Here is an 18,644-nt window from a genome sequence, read left to right on the forward strand (position 1 = left end):
GGGTGCTCGCCACTGGGCAGCTTCCCACTATGTTATTGTACCTAAATTATAAATGTTTGTAATGAGACAGATTGCAATAAACATTTGATGTTAAATAAAAAAAAAGTTAACCGTCAAAAAAAATACATTGTTTTTCATATATACGAATTTTTATTTTCGGAAATTAAATAATCTGAATACGTCGTACGCAATGAAAGCGCTTCTAAATTAAAACTCATTTACGATTTAGGGTATTTAAAATAATCCAAACCTTGTTTATTTACTATTCAAGGTTTTTTACATCTGGGGAAATGTACCTAATATCTGTGAAATTATTATTATTATTTCTTGCTTTAATATGTGGCATTTACTATTATCTGAATTAATTAAGGTTTTGGATTAAAGATCGAAGCTTTAAATAAATTATTATTTTTACTTAAGTAAGTTAGTACTATAGTTTAATTCCTAAAAAGTAATTATCTCAACTAAGAAAAATTATTTGTAATGTTTCTATGAAATGTATTGAAATATGTCATAATTTTAAACGAATTGTTAAATGTCAATTATTTACAATAAACATTTTATCTTTTAACTGAATTAGCATTATGTATGTATTAAGCTTTAAAGATATTAAATGCAGAGGGTTTTAATTGAATTATTTCTTTAATAATTCTAATTTATTTTTTTACACTTTGCTCGGACTGTTAGTAATTTATTTACTTGTGAACTATAATTAAATTAGATACTTGTACTTACTTAATAATAATTATTAAAATAAATGATCAAGGTGGCCTTTACCTTCCTACCAATTCAACAAAGATATTTTTAACAGCTCTGGTTAATTTGCTTTGGCTCCGTCGTGAAGAAACCAAATTGCACGGCGTGTTTGCAAAGCCAGGTTTTCAAAAAGTACCGGCAAAGCATTTTGCAAGAAATTATAGGAGTAGGCCTCTTAATTTAGTGTTCTGAGTAATTCATATGGTCCTACCAAAAGATTGTTAATTATTCCAGCCCATAAATTTGTGCTAAATTTTCGTTGAAAATTTGTCCTACGTATTAAATAAGGGTTCCCGTCACCCCATATCTGGCAATTATGAAAATTATACACACCGTTTCTTGTGAAACATGTTTCATCAGCACATTACACTTTAAATGTAAATTCAGGTTCTCTGAGGAGTTTATCTTAAAACCATCTACAAAATGTTAATCTTCGAAAAACATCACCTTGATATAAATCTAGTCATATGTTGTCCCGAAATGTTCCATGAACCACGTTTTTTGACATTACAACCATTTTAGCCACCGTTCGTATTCTTACGTTTGGATAATTCCCCACAGCATCTTAATTATCGACTTCTACATTTAATCGACGGATACTTCCTGTTCTTCCGCTAATTTTTTTTTCAGTACAACAGAATCCGTTTTTAATAATCTTTGAAAATCATTCACAAAAGTTCCAGCATTAGAAGTTCGCCTTTCGGTATACCGATGCACATAAATTTGGACAGCTAATTTACTGTTAAACTGCTCTTTTCCGTAAATATTAAATAATCAACATATCATGGTACTCACGAATCGAAAACATTTTCGTACTGCACGTAGTTGACAGATTTATTTTTGCATACCAAAATGTTTTTTTTTTGGTCACACGGTTGAATGTAGAAAAAATGTTATAAGACTTTTTTGCTCTAAATGGTGCCTTCTACCTATACCTTTAAGGAACAGACTTTTTTGGGGATACCCTGTATATATGTATAAATATATGTTATTTATATATATATATATATATATGTTATTTATATATATATATATATATATATATATATATATATATATATATATATATATATATATATATATATATATATATTATTGTGATATTTAAAGTCTTGGTGCGCCAAGCAATAATTAGCTAATTAATTTTTTTATTAATTAAAATTATTTAAATGATATGATTATGCCTCTATCACAATTTTTAATTCTTTTATCTCAGGGTTAAATTCGTGCTTCAATATCTATGCTATTACATGTGAAAGGTAAGGTCCAAAGAATACCGGAATAATAAAAAAAAACATATGATCTATTATATGATATATTGAAATAAAAATAATGAAATAATTCACACTCAAAAGTTTTCAATAAACAAATCTCGTATAATGATTCTCAAAATTTTGTTCTACGTACGTGAACAATCAAAATTAATGGTACAAACAATATTAATTGAAATCTCAAAATCCTAAACTATTCTAACTCTCCTAATCAAAATATTTATATCCTTTCTAAATTAAGTGTAAAAATTGTGTTATCAATAAAAGAAAAAAAAATTGCAGAAAACAAAAATATCTCTCTCTGATGATGAGTGGTCCAAATCCTTGTTCCTTGTAGACTATATTATCTCCTCTCAACCGCTCCCTATGTAATCAGCAATCTTACAACAGATTGTTGCAAGTATATCGTCCTTAATGATCTCCTTCAAAAGCACAAATCATTCAAATTATGATAGCCTTTCTCCTCTCGATAAACTGAATCTCTCGTTGGCCCGAGTGAAAAATGACTCTTGGAATATCTTCTCTTTGCGATAAACTGAATCTCTCGTTGGCCTGAACAGTGACTCTTGGAATATAAGTGGAAAAATATGACTTACAATATTTTGCTGCTTCAGCTTCTGTCAGATACACTAACTCCACAAAAACTCACTAACATTCAACACTACTGCTTGCTACATTTCGGGAACTGCCAGAGAACAATCCCTGTTTGTCTTACAGACTTGGAAAACCAACTGATTATCTTTTCTCTCTCCTAAATCTAACTAAACTTTCATTCCTACATACCTATCCCACCTTTTTCAATCTCCGCCAATCAAAACTCGTCACAATTCCCCCATTTTTTCATTTCGATAACAAACAAATTTTTACCTATAATTATAAAATTTCCTAAAACTCATTTACAAATAATATTTTTCTATAATTCTTAAAAACTAACAAAAACCTCTTTCTAAAATCTCTTCTATTGTCTTTAATCACTGCATTAATGTATTTGGAAAACCCGGTTCAATTGCCTTTGGATTTCACTTAAAATTATGCGGGTCACTCAAGTATAACAAAGAAATAATTTATGCATAGCTTACATTTTGTTTAATTCAAGTAATCCAAGAATGTAAAAACTTTCCTTCTTCGAAATGTTTGTTTGTTATTCTTTCTGAATTATTATAATGTTTTTTGAACTTTGAAATATTTTAAACAAACCAATATTTTTCTCGATTTTACAATCATAACAAATCCCCGCCATTTGATCTGCCGAAAACTCTTTGTTGAATTTTAAAAATGACAAAAGTTTTCTAGGATCAAATTATTTCACTATGTTATTAAAATCTACTTATGATACTGATAAATGTCGTGAATGTTAAAATACCCCGTATATTGCCTGTCTTTATACGGGATTGGATATATTTTCGTTTTAAATTTTTCCACGTATTTTCCCTTAAAAGAAAGTTCATAATTTTTAGCCACTCGGTTTACTTCATTAACAAGATCTCCATGGTTTCCTAAAATCTTCTCTATTTTCTTTCCCATGTTTTCTCCACAATTTATTTTTCTTTCATCCTCCTTTTGTTCACATGTGTTCACTGTCCATAATACTTCTTCACAAAATTCTGGATTCTCGTCCATCAGTGCCATTTTTTCTTCTGTTTTCTTTTTATCCTCTAATTCCCTTTGGTATTCCGAGCACCATGTTTCTATTCCTTTCATTTCTCTGATGATACTTTCTTTTTCTTCCTGCTTCCATTCTGTTTTATCGTCGGTTGCCAACAATTCTTCTGTACCTTCTATTTCCTGTTTTTCTCTGGTCTCCATCTTATTTTCCTGCTTTCTTTTCGAACTCTTCTTCTTTTTCTTCCTTTTCTTTTTCTCTTCTGTTAGATCTTGTTCTTGTACTTTCGGTTTATCCTCTACAGTCATATCGATTTCTTTGCGTTTTTCCTGTGCATTGATCCTTCCAGAATTTGTTTTCCTATCTGTTTGCTTTTCTTCTCCTGTGTAGTCTGGTTCTGCTCTGATTTCCAGTTTATTTTCCGAAAAATTTATGGTGATATCTTTTTTCCTCAATTCATCAATTCCCGCTATCATATCATGATTTAAATCTTCAATCACCACACATTTCATAATATGGAATTTGTTTCCCACTCTTATCTGTACTCCCAAACCTTCGTTTACTGTCGTCAAATTTTTATTGTTTGCACCTACTAAATCAACCCTAGGAATCTTACACACAAATCTGTCCAAATTTAATTCTTTTACTAGTTTTTTATTGATTAGCGATATCTCCGAGCCAGAATCAATCACAATTTTAATCGCTTTATGTTTTATAAATGCATCTAAAAATATTAGATTAGAATTAGAAATTTGTCTTTCGTTTCCTATTGCTACATGATTCATCTCCCTTCTATTTTGTTGTAGGAAGCTCTGGTTATTTCTATCGTCCCTTTGTTCGTTAGTATTCCTATTCGGAGGATTTTGTGCATCTCTATTCCTGTTGTGATTTTCATATGTTCTATGTTGTGTGTCATTCCTGTTATCGTAATTTTGTTGTCTATTGTAATTATTGTAATTTCTCGGCCTATATTCGTTTGTTGATCTGGGATGTCGGTTTCTCTGGTCATAATTTGATGAATACCTTCTTTCCGGTCCATTATATTGGTCATGTTGTCTTCTATTTCTCATTTCTTTTCTTTTCGCTTCTTTTAATTAAAGGAATTGGCACAAACTATCAATATCTTGATAGTTTCTCAAAATCACGTGATCTTCCAACGTTTCCTCAAAATGTCTGCTGATCATTTCTACCAGCTGTTCGGTAGAATATTTGTATTCTAGATATTTTGAATTGTTATATTTCTGCAAAGCATATCTTTCTTCAGATATTCCCATTTTTTCGTGATATTTTCCATTCTGTAGCTCTTGGTTGATTTCTCTCTGTTTATTTTTCCCCCAGAAATAGTTGAGAAATTTATTTTCAAAATCTGTCCAATTTTCAAACTCATCTTCCTTGCTTTCATACCATAACGCTGCTCCTTCTTTCAAATGGTTTCTAATTGTTTCTTTGCAATCGTCAAAATATCTAATATGTTGTAATTTGGTTTTCAAATTTTTAACAAACGGTACTGCGTGTGTTTTCCGAATATCCCCGCCAAATTGTATTTTCGCCTCGCTTGTTCCATGGATGATAACTTCTTTCCTGTCTCCCGTCTCTCGTTGTTTTCTGATATCCTCAATTTGTTTTTCTATTTCTTTCTTGTCTTCTTTCATTACATTTTCAAGTTTGCTTTCTAATTCCTCCAAATTATCTTTAATTCTCATTTCTTGTTCTTTCATATCATTTTTAATTTCATTAATCTCTTCTATTTGTTGTATCAGTTCTTTCTTTATCCCCTCAACACATCCTCTAATTTCCTGTTCATAGTTTTCCAGACGCTGCTCTATATTGCTCATTGTTTGTTTTGTTTCCCGTTGGTTTTCTTCCATTTTTAGTGATGTTTCTTGTTGATTTCTATCCATTTTATCCATTTTCTTTGATGTTTCATTTTGGTTTTTCTCTATTGTTTGTGTCTGTATTTGCATTAGTTGTAATATTTTCTCTATTCCTGATAATTCTTTTTTCTCCTCAACTATTGTAACATTTCCTTCATTATCCGATCCTTCTTCAACAATTGTTTCCTCTTCTCTGTTATCCTCCTTCCCTTCTTGCATTTTGCTTTGACTCCTTGTGGTCGACATGTTGTTTCTTTTCGTTAATGTTTTTGTCCCCGCCAAATGTGAAATTTTACAACACTCTATATGTTTCAGAACACGACAATATTTCTCCCCAAATGTATTAAATTTTCACGACAAATATCAAATATGCAATCAGTAAAATTCAAATAATTCAAAATAAATATCAAATGTACGATTGGTAAAGAAAATAAAATCAAATAATTCAATAGCAGTAAATATTCACTAACTACGATCAATCAATAAATCAAATTTATATTCCCTGGAAAAATTGTCAAAATACTTTCAAATTCAAATTCCCTCAATGTTATATGTTTTTATCTCTGGATCACCTGTACTTATTCCAGATCTCTTTCCCTTCCTTCAAATGTAAAGCTGCGATGTTTTCAAGCCCCACGTTTTGGAAGCCAGTTATTGTGATATTTAAAGTCTTGGTGCGCCAAGCAATAATTAGCTAATTAATTTTTTTATTAATTAAAATTATTTAAATGATATGATTATGCCTCTATCACAATTTTTAATTCTTTTATCTCAGGGTTAAATTCGTGCTTCAATATCTATGCTATTACATGTGAAAGGTAAGGTCCAAAGAATACCGGAATAATAAAAAAAACATATGATCTAACACTATATATTGAAATAAAAATAATGAAATAATTCACACTCAAAAGTTTTCAATAAACAAATCTCGTATAATGATTCTCAAAATTTTGTTCTACGTACGTGAACAATCAAAATTAATGGTACAAACAATATTAATTGAAATCTCAAAATCCTAAACTATTCTAACTCTGCTAATCAAAATATTTATATCCTTTCTAAATTAAGTGTAAAAATTGTGTTATCAATAAAAGAAAAAAAAATTGCAGAAAACAAAAATATCTCTCTCTGATGATGAGTGGTCCAAATCCTTGTTCCTTGTAGACTATATTATCTCCTCTCAACCGCTCCCTATGTAATCAGCAATCTTACAACAGATTGTTGCAAGTATATCGTCCTTAATGATCTCCTTCAAAAGCACAAATCATTCAAATTATGATAGCCTTTCTCCTCTCGATAAACTGAATCTCTCGTTGGCCCGAGTGAAAAATGACTCTTGGAATATCTTCTCTTTACGATAAACTGAATCTCTCGTTGGCCTGAACAGTGACTCTTGGAATATAAGTAGAAAAATATGACTTACAATATTTTGCTGCTTCAGCTTCTGTCAGATACACTAACTCCACAAAAACTCACTAACATTCAACACTACTGCTTGCTACATTTCGGGAACCGCCAGAGAACAATCCCTGTTCGTCTTACAGACTTGGAAAACCAACTGATTATCTTTTCTCTCTCCTAAATCTAGCTAAACTTTCATTCCTACATACCTATCCCACCTTTTTCAATCTCCGCCAATCAAAACTCGTCACAATTCCCCCATTTTTTCATTTCGATAACAAACAAATTTTTACCTATAATTATAAAATTTCCTAAAACTTATTTACAAATAATATTTTTCTATAATTCTTAAAAACTAACAAAAACCTCTTTCTAAAATCTCTTCTATTGTCTTTAATCACTGCATTAATGTATTTGGAAAACCCGGTTCAATTGTCTTTGGATTTCACTTAAAATTATGCGGGTCACTCAAGTATAACAAAGAAATAATTTATGCATAGCTTACATTTTGTTTAATACAAGTAATCCAAGAATTTAAAAACTTTCCTTCTTCGAAATGTTTGTTGGTTATTCTTTCTGAATTATTATAATGTTTTTTGAACTTTGAAATATTTTAAACAAACCAATATTTTTCTCGATTTTACATATCATAACAATATATATATATATATATTTATAAATATGTTATTTATATATATATATATATATATATATATATATATATTATGTTAAATATATCATATATTATTTAGAATTACGTAAAACACATTTATATTTTTTTATATCAACACTGTTTGGTGGTTTTACATGGAATGCAGAAATTGTGTCTGAATCTCAAATACATCTGGCAGGTACGTTAAAATGCACGTAGTTCAGGGTCGTATTTTAAACATCCGCCATGGTGCATTTAAAAGACAAATCAATTTATTAAATTGTGATACATACTGGAAAGATCTTTAATGTTAGTCCTATTATTGATCTTTCGATGATTATTGTTCCATCTTTTGTTGTAGTTTGTTTGTTTTCCAAAATCTGCACATTTCAAGTGTTACAAGATAATCACATATGGAAACAAACGCATTAATATAATATACAGCTCAATTATATACCCTTTTTGTAAAAAATTGAATTTTACTTGGTGGCTCTACTAATTTGATCACCCACTATATACATACTTGAATAAAAAAGTAATCACATCTTAGTGAGCAATACAAATATTAATGTACATATTTGCCTTTAAAAAGGGAAATACACCATTCAACTCGGTTGAACAATGTGGATGATTCAACCAAAATGAACCATGTATTTTGCAATTCAATTCAAGTTCAGTTCAACGAAATTGAACGTTGACATGAGTACAGCAGCAAAATTATGTCGTTTCTAAAATAGAAGAATATTTTTTTAAATCAGTCTGCCTAATTTTCAAGAGTTCTTTAGGTTTATAGTTTATTTTTAAAGTTATATTTATGATGATACTGCAAACATATTTGACATTAATCTGCGAGTTGTAAACAGTATCTACTACGAGAAAAATGCATGCTACCTTCGGTATTATTTCAATTTGTTTTTAAATGTTCCTAATAATGTACTTTATTTAAGATTTAAATTCTTTTAGCTTACACATTTCCTGTTCTATTTAAGCTTTACTTTTGAATATGTCACTTGCACGATATCCGTCTGGAATCTATGGAATTTCTTAATAATACCTAAGCTATCGTAAAGCACCGAAGGTTGAGGCTTATGAAATATTTCGAATTTTTTGTTTGCAAAATTATTTGGACACCTATCTTTAATATATAAAATATTAAATAATACTTAATTTTAATTTAATTTTTTTCACATAATGTGTAATAAGTTCACATAATAAATTTATCATTATTTTATTATATACACATATAATATATATATATATATATACATATATATATATATATATATATATATATATATATATATATATAAATAAAACAACAACTGAAGTGTTGGAATCAAAAAAGATGTGGAATCAAAAAAGAAATACGTCAAAGCAATTCCAAATAAACTCACAACAAATAGCTAGGGTTTTAAAAGACTATTATGAAAAAAAAAACATAAATTTCTTTTAAAAAGATATTCATCCTTGATTTTTTTAAGAGCAATAAATCTATTAGATACAACACTCAAATTGACAACAAGAATAATAGCGACAAAAATAAACGAACGAATATCTCTGCAAGAAAAACAGCAAGGATTTCGGACAGGAAGATCATGCACGGATGCAGTTTTTGTAATAAGCCAAATAAAAGAAAAGACGCTGGAATACAACAAACCAGCATATATGTGTCTGATAGATTTGAAGAAAGAAATATATATATATATATATATATATATATATATATATATACATATATATATATATATATATATATATATATATATATATATATATATATATAAAGATAACATAGCTATGGTAAGATGTAAAGGAAAACTATCACAACCTATCAAATATGAAACTGGCATTAGACAAGGATATTCGCTGAGCCCATTAATATTTAATCTGATAATGGATGAAATCATAAAGAAATTTAAAAAAAGAAGGGGATATAGAATGGGAGAAAAGGAAATAAGGATAATATGCTACGCCGACGACGCCATAATAACAACCGAAAATGAAGATGACCTACAAAGATTAATTAAAGAATTCGAAGATACGGCGCTCATATACAACATGGAGATCTCAACAGAGAAAAGTAAAGCGATAGTGATATCAGCGGAACCGAAAAGATGTAAACTAGTCGTAAATAACAAAATAATCCAACAAGTAATGGAAACTAAATACTTGGGAATAAAACTGTCAAGCTACGGAAAAATGGAAGAAGAAGTACAAAAACAAGTGAACATGGCAAACAGAGCAGCAGGATGTCTCAACAACAGAACCTGGAGAAACAAATAGCTCACAACGGAAACGAAAACCAGGATATAAAAAATCAACAATAAGACCGATAATGACGTACACAGCGGAAACAAGAGCAGATACGGCGAAAACACAAAGGCTACTGGAAACAACAGAAATGAAAGTCTTACGAAAAATAACAAACCAAACTCTAAGATACAGAGTAAGAAGTGAGGAAATACGAGCGAGATGTGGTATAGAGGAAATAAACGCGTGGACCAAAAGAAGAAAAGTGGAATGGAATCAACACATCGAAAGAATGACAAAAAATAGAAAAGTACGAATAGCAAGAGACAAATCGCCAAATGGAAGAAGATCATTGGGACGACCGAGGAAAAGATGGTCAACGTCAGACAACGTCAGACAACGTCAATTGAGGTTAAAAACCGAAGTAAAACAGGCATTTTGCCTATTTATAAAGTAGGAAGAAAAAGAAATTTTTTAAGAAAGAAAAACCTTTCTTCCCAAACAACAAGAGAATTTTTTGAAACGGCGTCCTATTTAAATAGTTTAGAAATCTTCTTGCGTAGTGTTGTCCAGGACATCTCTGTAAGTATTTTTTTTTGATTTCTCTTTTTGTAGTCAGTCCTCCCAATCCTCTCCAAATAAAGGAATCCTTATCCACGACTCAGCTCTCTAACCAAAACACGAGTAGCCATTCGCAAACGTTTCAATTTATTTGCTTACCCTATCCTAGTAGCTAGTAATTGTTCAGTCCCCCCTTTCAACCCCCAATAAGCAAATTTATAATTGTTACAAATCCAGCATTCTAAAAAGCTCGCTGACGTCCAGAGTGTATTTAAAGAGCTTTTTGCCAAAAGACTGAGCATATCTCAGCCATTTAATTTTTAGCCAATTTATTTTTTTGTCTTCAACATCAGAGGATTTTTGATTAGTCTAGTTTTTAGTTAGTGTAAAAATTTATAAAACGATTGCTGGTCCATTTCTTCCACAGCGAATGGTTTTTCCCCTAACCGACAACGTTTGGACGTCGCGGCAAACGTTCACACGTCGTTGGTAGCGGTTGAGCGGTTTCTTAGACATTAGTCAGTTTGCTGGTAGGTATCAATTGGTATTGACGTCGATTATTAGATTAGATTATTAGGTTAGAAAAGAACTTTATAAATAATGAAAGAAATGTTATTGAAACTGTTACTAAATAACAGTAGATAAAGATGATAAACTAATAATTAGAACAATAAATAAAAGAAGAGATACTCACAATTTATTAAAAAATAGAGAGAATAAAGAGGCATTTAGTAACTTAATTCATACGCACCTTATATGTGATAAGAAAAATTTATGCAATATTTTCGACTATCCGAAAAATAGTTTGAAACAGTGTTAAATTTAGTTGAACTTGACTTTTCGTTAAAATCAACAAATAGATATCCACAACTTATTTCACCATCACAAATGTTTGTCTCAAAAGCAGTAACATTTAGGTAAGTTATTTTTTAGGAATATATAAGACCAAATTGGTAACTGGAATTTTAGTATTAACTTCACAAGGAAATATTTAAGTTTTAAGTTTTGCTTTGTGATTATATACGCATACTGAACGGTAAAACTTTATTTTACTTCAGGATATTTACTTACATAGGTACAAAAACTAAATGTTATGGAAATTATGCTGTCTCAGTAGTACGCCGCTGTTCCTTATGTATTTTCAGTTCCATTTTTGTTACTATTTTACAAACTTGTAACCTAGTTTCAACAATAAGATGTGTTGGAAAATTAAGACTGCAAAAATTTGTGATTAGCAGATACAGTTACAGGTACAGTTTCTCTCTGCGTTAAATTTTTTTCAAACAGCTGATCCCTTCCTTGCTGTATCTTTTCCAAAATACTGATAAAAGCATTTCCGTTTGATGTTTTTAACTTTTTTCTCGAGGAAGTAGAATATTGTTGACTATCTAATAGATTAGTTTGAGCATTTTCTTGTGTCTCCGGTTTACGTTCTCCAGTCTCCGGTTCATTTTGAGTATTAAAATCTGCGGGAAGTTCCACGATTGCTTTTTCTTTGTTAATAACAGTACTTCTCTGTGAAACTTGTAAGAAACGCGTAAGAAATGTTAATTGGAACATATGCTCCCATGTATGTTGGTTCCTGTCCTGACCTGTGCCAGTGTCTATCTTTTTTTTTTCCAGTACTGGTCCCTAATATGCGTTCATCTTTTTTTGATATCTGCAAATAATGGTATACTGTATAGTGTTATGAATTTAAATAAATAATGGATTAGTTTCTAAACATAGTTCTCACAGATTTTTGACCACTGGAGAATGATGACTAGCATTTCAATTAGGCATCTCTCACTGTCACATAAGTTACAAAAGCAATTTGTAAGCTCATGAAATCTCTACATTTACTAAAATTAACAAGAATCAAATTGGAAGTTGTTGCCAAATATTTTTTAGACAAATGGAATTTTCCCAATTGCTGTTGTGCTTTAGACGGAAAACATGTCGTATACAACGTCCATCGAGCAGTGGATCCTTATTCTACAATTACAAACAGTATGTTTCCATTGTTTTGTAAGCGTTAGTATTTGCAAAGTATAAATTTCTCTAGGTTAATATTTCCTTTTCTCTATACTCTATATTTCCTTTTCCAAATGATGCAAAATTGACCAGAGCAAATATCGTTCTTTTACATTTTCTAATAAGAGACGGAAGGTTCAAATTGTTACCTCGCCTTTTAAAACCATATCCTAACGCTCAAAGTAAAATGGATACAGAAAAACGACAATAAAACTGTGAGTAGAGCCCGAAAAATAGTCGAAAGTGCATTTGGAATGCTATCCAACATTTTTCGAGTATTTTATACGCCGACAATGCTTAAAACAATCACAATTTATTATGTAATACTTGCGAATTGCTGTTTGCATAATATGTTAATATATGACAAAACCGAAAACATTTATGTTGACAGCACTACCAATAACGGAGTCACCAATAATTTAATTTCTTTGAAAATGAACGGTCTAATCAGTGGTTCCCAACCTTTTTCCCATACAAAAGGTAAGTATCCATATTTATTTATTTTTACATTTCGTAAAATGATAAATGGTTATATGTGTGTAAAAGAACGTACCACACTCCCGAAACAAACTTTCAATTTCAACATCATGTCTCAAATCAATCAAGTTTTCTTGAAGAGAAGGACATACCGTTGAAACTTCCACGCTGAAAGGATTGATAAACCAAGTTGGCACTTTCAGACTAGTCAAATCTTGGAATCGGGACTGCAGATCTTCTTTCAGTGTTTGAAGGTGAAGGCAGTATGTTTGAAAATCCTCCCTTCGCTTTGGCCATATTTATGTTCTTTCCCTGTAGTTGCAGGTTCATTTCATTTAATTTTTGAAAAATATCTGATAAGTAAGCGATGTCATTTCGCTTCTCTTGTAGTTCTGTACTCAGTGTGGGGTCAGTAGTATTAAGAAATTCAATAACAGTATCCATGAGGCTGAAGAGCCGCCTTAAGCAATTGCCTTTAGAAAGCCAGCGGACTTCCATATGTAGTAGCAATGTATTAAATATCTCATCATTTTCTTCACAAAGTGTACGAAATATTCGATCATTCTTTGGTTATTAATTTTATTTACCGCATCTATGACAAGTGGAAGAGAATCGTGCAACCTCCCACTCAAATTCTTGGCAGCCAAATGCTCTCTGTGAATGACGCAGTGAACACACAAAATTCTAGGTGCTGCTTGTTTCAGATGTGCAATAAATCCCCGGTGGCGTCCTATCATTGCTGCTGCACCGTCAGTAGCACAGGCGATCATATTTAATAAGGGAATCTCTTTTTCCTCAAAAAATCTCTTAACGACCTCAAATATGGAAGATCCTTTTGTATCAGTAATCAGACTTCTAACAAACAGCATTTCCTTGGCCATTTCTCCATTGTCGTCAATGAATCGGACATATGACAGCAGCAAAGCTGTGCTGTAACTCAGGGTACTCTCGTCAAGTTGCACAGTAAACTCTCTGCTTTTCACATTGTTGCAGAAAACATCTTCAACATTCGCTCCCATTTCATCAATCCTTCTGGAGACAGTATTATTGCTGAGAGGAACTGCATCTGTTACTTGGCCGGCCTGACTGGGTCCCAACATAGTATCAACTATCTCTTTGACAGCTGGGAGGATGAGTTCTTCTCCAATTGTGTGCGGCTTGGCACTTTTTGACTCACTGAACACAATGACTGTCAGTTGAAACAAAACAACTTTATATACCACAATACAAAACTCCGGAACGAAAGACTGCGCATTTGAAGCGACGACAACCTCGGCCGTTCGCTTTTTGTTCGAGTCAGATCGGCAGGAGCGGTACCTACTTCTCATCATTTTTATCCCACTTCTCTCTCTTTCTCTTTTGTGCGGATGATCGCACAATACGAAAGCTCGATCAAAGGAAAATGCAGAATTCGTTATAATGTATAATTATAACGATAATGTATAGAATTAAATTGTATTATGATTCATAGCTCTCTGTGACTAGACGAGATGTTTGTGTTATTATTACCTGCATTGGTATACATATATTTACTTTTTATTATCCTATGGATATCCGATCGAAAGTATTGTATTTTTTTTCTCTTTTATTATTTTTCTCATTTACCCATTTCTCGTTTTCCGGATGCTAAACGCCCTCCTTATCGCCCTCTTCGCTCTATCGCCCCCCTGAATATCTCAAATCGCCCCCCGGGGGGCGATCGCCCCCTCAGGTTGGGAATCACTGGCTAACTGGTGTTGCAGCAGCAATGCATGTAAGAAACGAATTAAAGGATTACTTGTGTTCGCCATCTGGAAGAATCACTTAGCAGTCTTACGTTGTATAATTGTTACAATAAAGAATTGCGTTTAAATAAATTATTATATTATTTTTATGTATACCTATGTAATATGCATATATATTTTTTGTGATATTTACTTTACAAGGAATTTTATTTACAGGAATTTTAAGTATTTGAGCAACCTCCTCCTAAACTTTAGGTTTGAAAATATTATTTTTATAGGTTTGAAAATATTATTTGCAGTTTCATACAAAATTGAATGGCTTCGCACCAATTCAATTAACAAATTAACTTGTTCGTTTTTCATTTTGCTTTCATCCGCCATAATGTCCACCCGCTGCAATACTTCGAAACCATAATAGACAAGGCGAATAGCTCGGGTTCGTTTGGAAAAATATTCACATTAGATCAAAACGATCAAGTTTACAGAAAATTTAAGAGACCTAGTTTGTTTAGAATGGTCCAAGATATTAAAAAAAAAAATTGTCCGACCGAAAAACTTTATTGTTAGAATTTGTTTAAAAAAATTGTTTAAAAAATTTGAACAACTTTTTGCCAGGGTAACCTCTTGAACCTTATTTTGGGGTATCTCATGATACAAACGAATGTTCAGGGATAAAAAACTTCTGGTCGATTGTTATAGTATTTTTCTGGCGTGAAACATAACTGAGCATAGTGGCCATATTAATGTTGCGATTTTGGCCATCGCACGTGTCAAAGTAAGGGACGATAGTCACTTTTTTAAGTAGTGGTTTCATAAATTTAAAAACACATAAGGCCACTTCATTCAAATTTACTAAACAATTAGCTAATACCAGTTAATAAATCTTATTGCACATGTATCGTGGTAGGTAAACGTTTTTATACAAACTAGATTTTACAAATAAGTTTAAGATATGTACACCATTTTAAATTTTCTGCAATAAAAAGTCAAACTCAAAACAAAACAAAAAAAAAATAAAAAATACAAGATTTATGTAAGGTATCGCATAAAATAAAGAATTGGACTCAATTCACAATGGATGAATGCTAACAATAATGAAATTTTTACAGAAGAAATGAAACTACTTGTATAAATGCTTTTTGACTTACCTAAAAAAAAATATTTAATTTTCAAATTTATTTGGATTGGCTCAACTTTCTTTTATCACAAAAATTGCCTGCGTTGATGTACGCCATCTAATGATTAATAATAATAAATCGGCTAATTCTATTTTTATAACAAGCTGAACAATTTTTTCTTCAGGGTCTCACAAAGACGGGTTTTTGACAGTGTTTTCGAATCTGCGCTTATATAGTTGTCCTTTAGTTTTATTAATATAAGATAAGGTAATATTATCATATAAAAAATTGGTTTTACATATTTAAATTTCAATAACTATATCGGAGATGTTTTGTTTGTAATTTGAGTTTTTAATGACTGAATATTTTATGTTAATTTTGCAAGGCATTCCTAAAGAATATGGTAATTAGGACAATATAATCAGTAAGATTCATAGTAAAGAAATATATAAGACAAGCTTATACCATTTATACAGCAGTATACTCATTTATAGTAGAAATATAATAAAACTGATAATTATATATAATCGTCTCGTTGGATCTTTGGACATGCGTGATCATTTAATCTAAATGAAATAAATTAAACCGTTTAAGTTATAATATATTATTATAATAGAAAATAGTAAACGTTTTTTTAATACAATTCATTTAATTTTAAAAACTTCGGCTAAATTCACGAAGGTTATTTTCAAATGATTAGAAACATACCTTTCATTGCAAAACGATATATATATAGCAAAGTTATAATATTTAAAATTGCTTTTATTTCATAATATGAATTGGCTGATTATAAACCAAAAACGGAATATCGATTCAATAGATCGTCGACAGACGTTTCCATCTATTTCAAAACTTCATCAGGATTTTTCGATATTGAATTTTATATTTACCCAGTTTTACCTATGATTATTAAAACTAAAAGTTTTTTTATTACTGGTTAGTAGATAAATACGCTTTGGTACCAAAAACGAAATATTAATTAAATTCTGACGATCTTAGTTTATACTTCGTAGATAATCAGAAGAACTAAGATATAGCAGCCTTGAATCACATCCTAAAATTATTCACATAAAAAATAAAAATAGATTTTTTATTTTTAACTAAAATATAAAATAATATGTATAATAAAAAATAAAAAACATAATGAATAAAAATATATTAGGACAAGATGCAGGTTGTTGGATATATAGATAAATAAATTTAAATATTTTCTAGCAGTGTCATCTATTGGCTACTTTACTATACTCTGTTTTTTAACCAGGAGGAGTAAACTAAAAAGACAGATTCACACCCAAGAAAGTTACTAGAAAAGTCACCAAATACATCTTCTTTTTTGGGTTTGAATAATAATTTTTCGAATTCACTTCCAATATATATTATTTAGTATTTCTAATTACAATAAAAAAATGTTGGACTGTTATGAAAAAGTTGAAGAATTTTTAGAGTTTATTTATCACATTAAAGAAGAAAATCGTAAAAAGAACGTATACGAAAGCGATATATTCGTGATAAAATGGTATCTAAAATCCAATGGAATTTTACAATACTACTGTTGAAGTCTGCTTATATTCCAATACAAGCTAAAGTAATGTGCTAATAAAATTAGCATTACTTTAGTAAATCTTGATTTTAACAATAACTATTCTGCAAAACTAACCTGTTGCCTGTTTTATTTTTGCTAGCGTGGCTGTTATTTTCATTCCAGAATTATCAATTTTGATTTGTTTATTTATACATGTTTATAATGTATAAGCAAATCATGTTTTGTTTCTCATTTGAAGATATATGACCCAAATCTACCCAACATTTTTTAGGTGTAGAGGAATAATTACCACTAGTACTTGGCATCGAATCCACATTGTTATCTTAATAACACTAATATGTCGCGAAATAGTTCTGAAAAGAACTGTTTTTTATATAAATACAAACGAAATATCTAAAAATGTAAGGAATAACGCAGAAAATACAAAAAATCGTCGATATACTTAAATATTGAATTTTAAAATTTCACAAATGTCATTAGTGTCAACATGTCATAATTTAGTGGAGTAAACTTGCCTGCGGTTGGACCAATTACAAACAAGCATTACAGCGCGGAAAATTTGAATTACTCCTCCTGGTTAAAAAACAGACCATAGTTGAATAATGTATCACTTTCCTTTTTTAGTGTAGTAGCAAAATTACAGTCATAGAGTAAACACGTGTTTCATTTTGTTCATCAAATCTCCATTTTTGTTCCAGAACTTTATAATTTCTCAATAGGTTATGTGCCCAGACGATTAAGTGGAAGATTTCCGATTAGTTCAAATAGTGTAGTACGTGTTCATTCGGTAAAAAGTTAGTGGATTAACAGTATCGAAAATGGCTGTAAACTATCTTACAAGTGTACCGCGTTTAACGGGTAGGGACAATTACCAGGACTGGTCGTTTGCGGTTGAGAATGTCTTCGTTCTAGAAGGATTGTCCAAGTGCATCCAGGGAACTGAAGAAGACACAACACTTGTTGCCAAAGCTAAAGCTAAGTTAATATTGACATTAGATCCATCCCTATATTTGCATGTAAAAGATGCTTGCACGGCGAAAGATGTATGGGATACGCTAAAAAAATTATTCGAAGATTCAGGTTTTTCGAGGAAAATAGGATTGCTTCGAACGCTGATATCTTTACGGTTGGAAAACTGCAATTCCATGGAATCATACGTTAATCAAGTGATCGAAACGGCTCAGAAATTGAATAGGACCGGCTTCAAGATTGATGACACGTGGGTGGGGTCATTACTTTTGGCGGGACTTCCAGAAAGGTATATGCCCATGATTCTAGCTATCGAACATTCAGGAATCGCTATTAGCACCGACGAAATTAAATCGAAATTGCTTGATATGCAGATAGACGGCGCTAGCAGTGGAAAGCAGAAAGCTTTTGCTACAAAGTCGAGTGAAGTTA

The 18,644-nt window shown here is 31.0% G+C and overlaps 1 protein-coding gene across 1 annotated transcript in view; it reads right to left on the bottom strand.

Moving 5' to 3' along the window:
• LOC140447613 (15-hydroxyprostaglandin dehydrogenase [NAD(+)]-like) overlaps positions 1-15,899 on the bottom strand; it is a 62,061-nt gene extending 46,162 nt beyond the window's left edge. The window contains exon 1 of the mRNA XM_072540369.1: positions 15,731-15,899. The gene's annotated coding sequence lies outside the window, so the exon portion shown is untranslated. The remainder of the gene's footprint in view (positions 1-15,730) is intronic.
• Between the last annotated feature and the right edge of the window lie 2,745 nt (positions 15,900-18,644).

The sequence above is a fragment of the Diabrotica undecimpunctata genome, chromosome 8, assembly GCF_040954645.1.
Source record: "Diabrotica undecimpunctata isolate CICGRU chromosome 8, icDiaUnde3, whole genome shotgun sequence".
NCBI classification, from domain to species: Eukaryota; Metazoa; Arthropoda; class Insecta; order Coleoptera; family Chrysomelidae; genus Diabrotica; species Diabrotica undecimpunctata.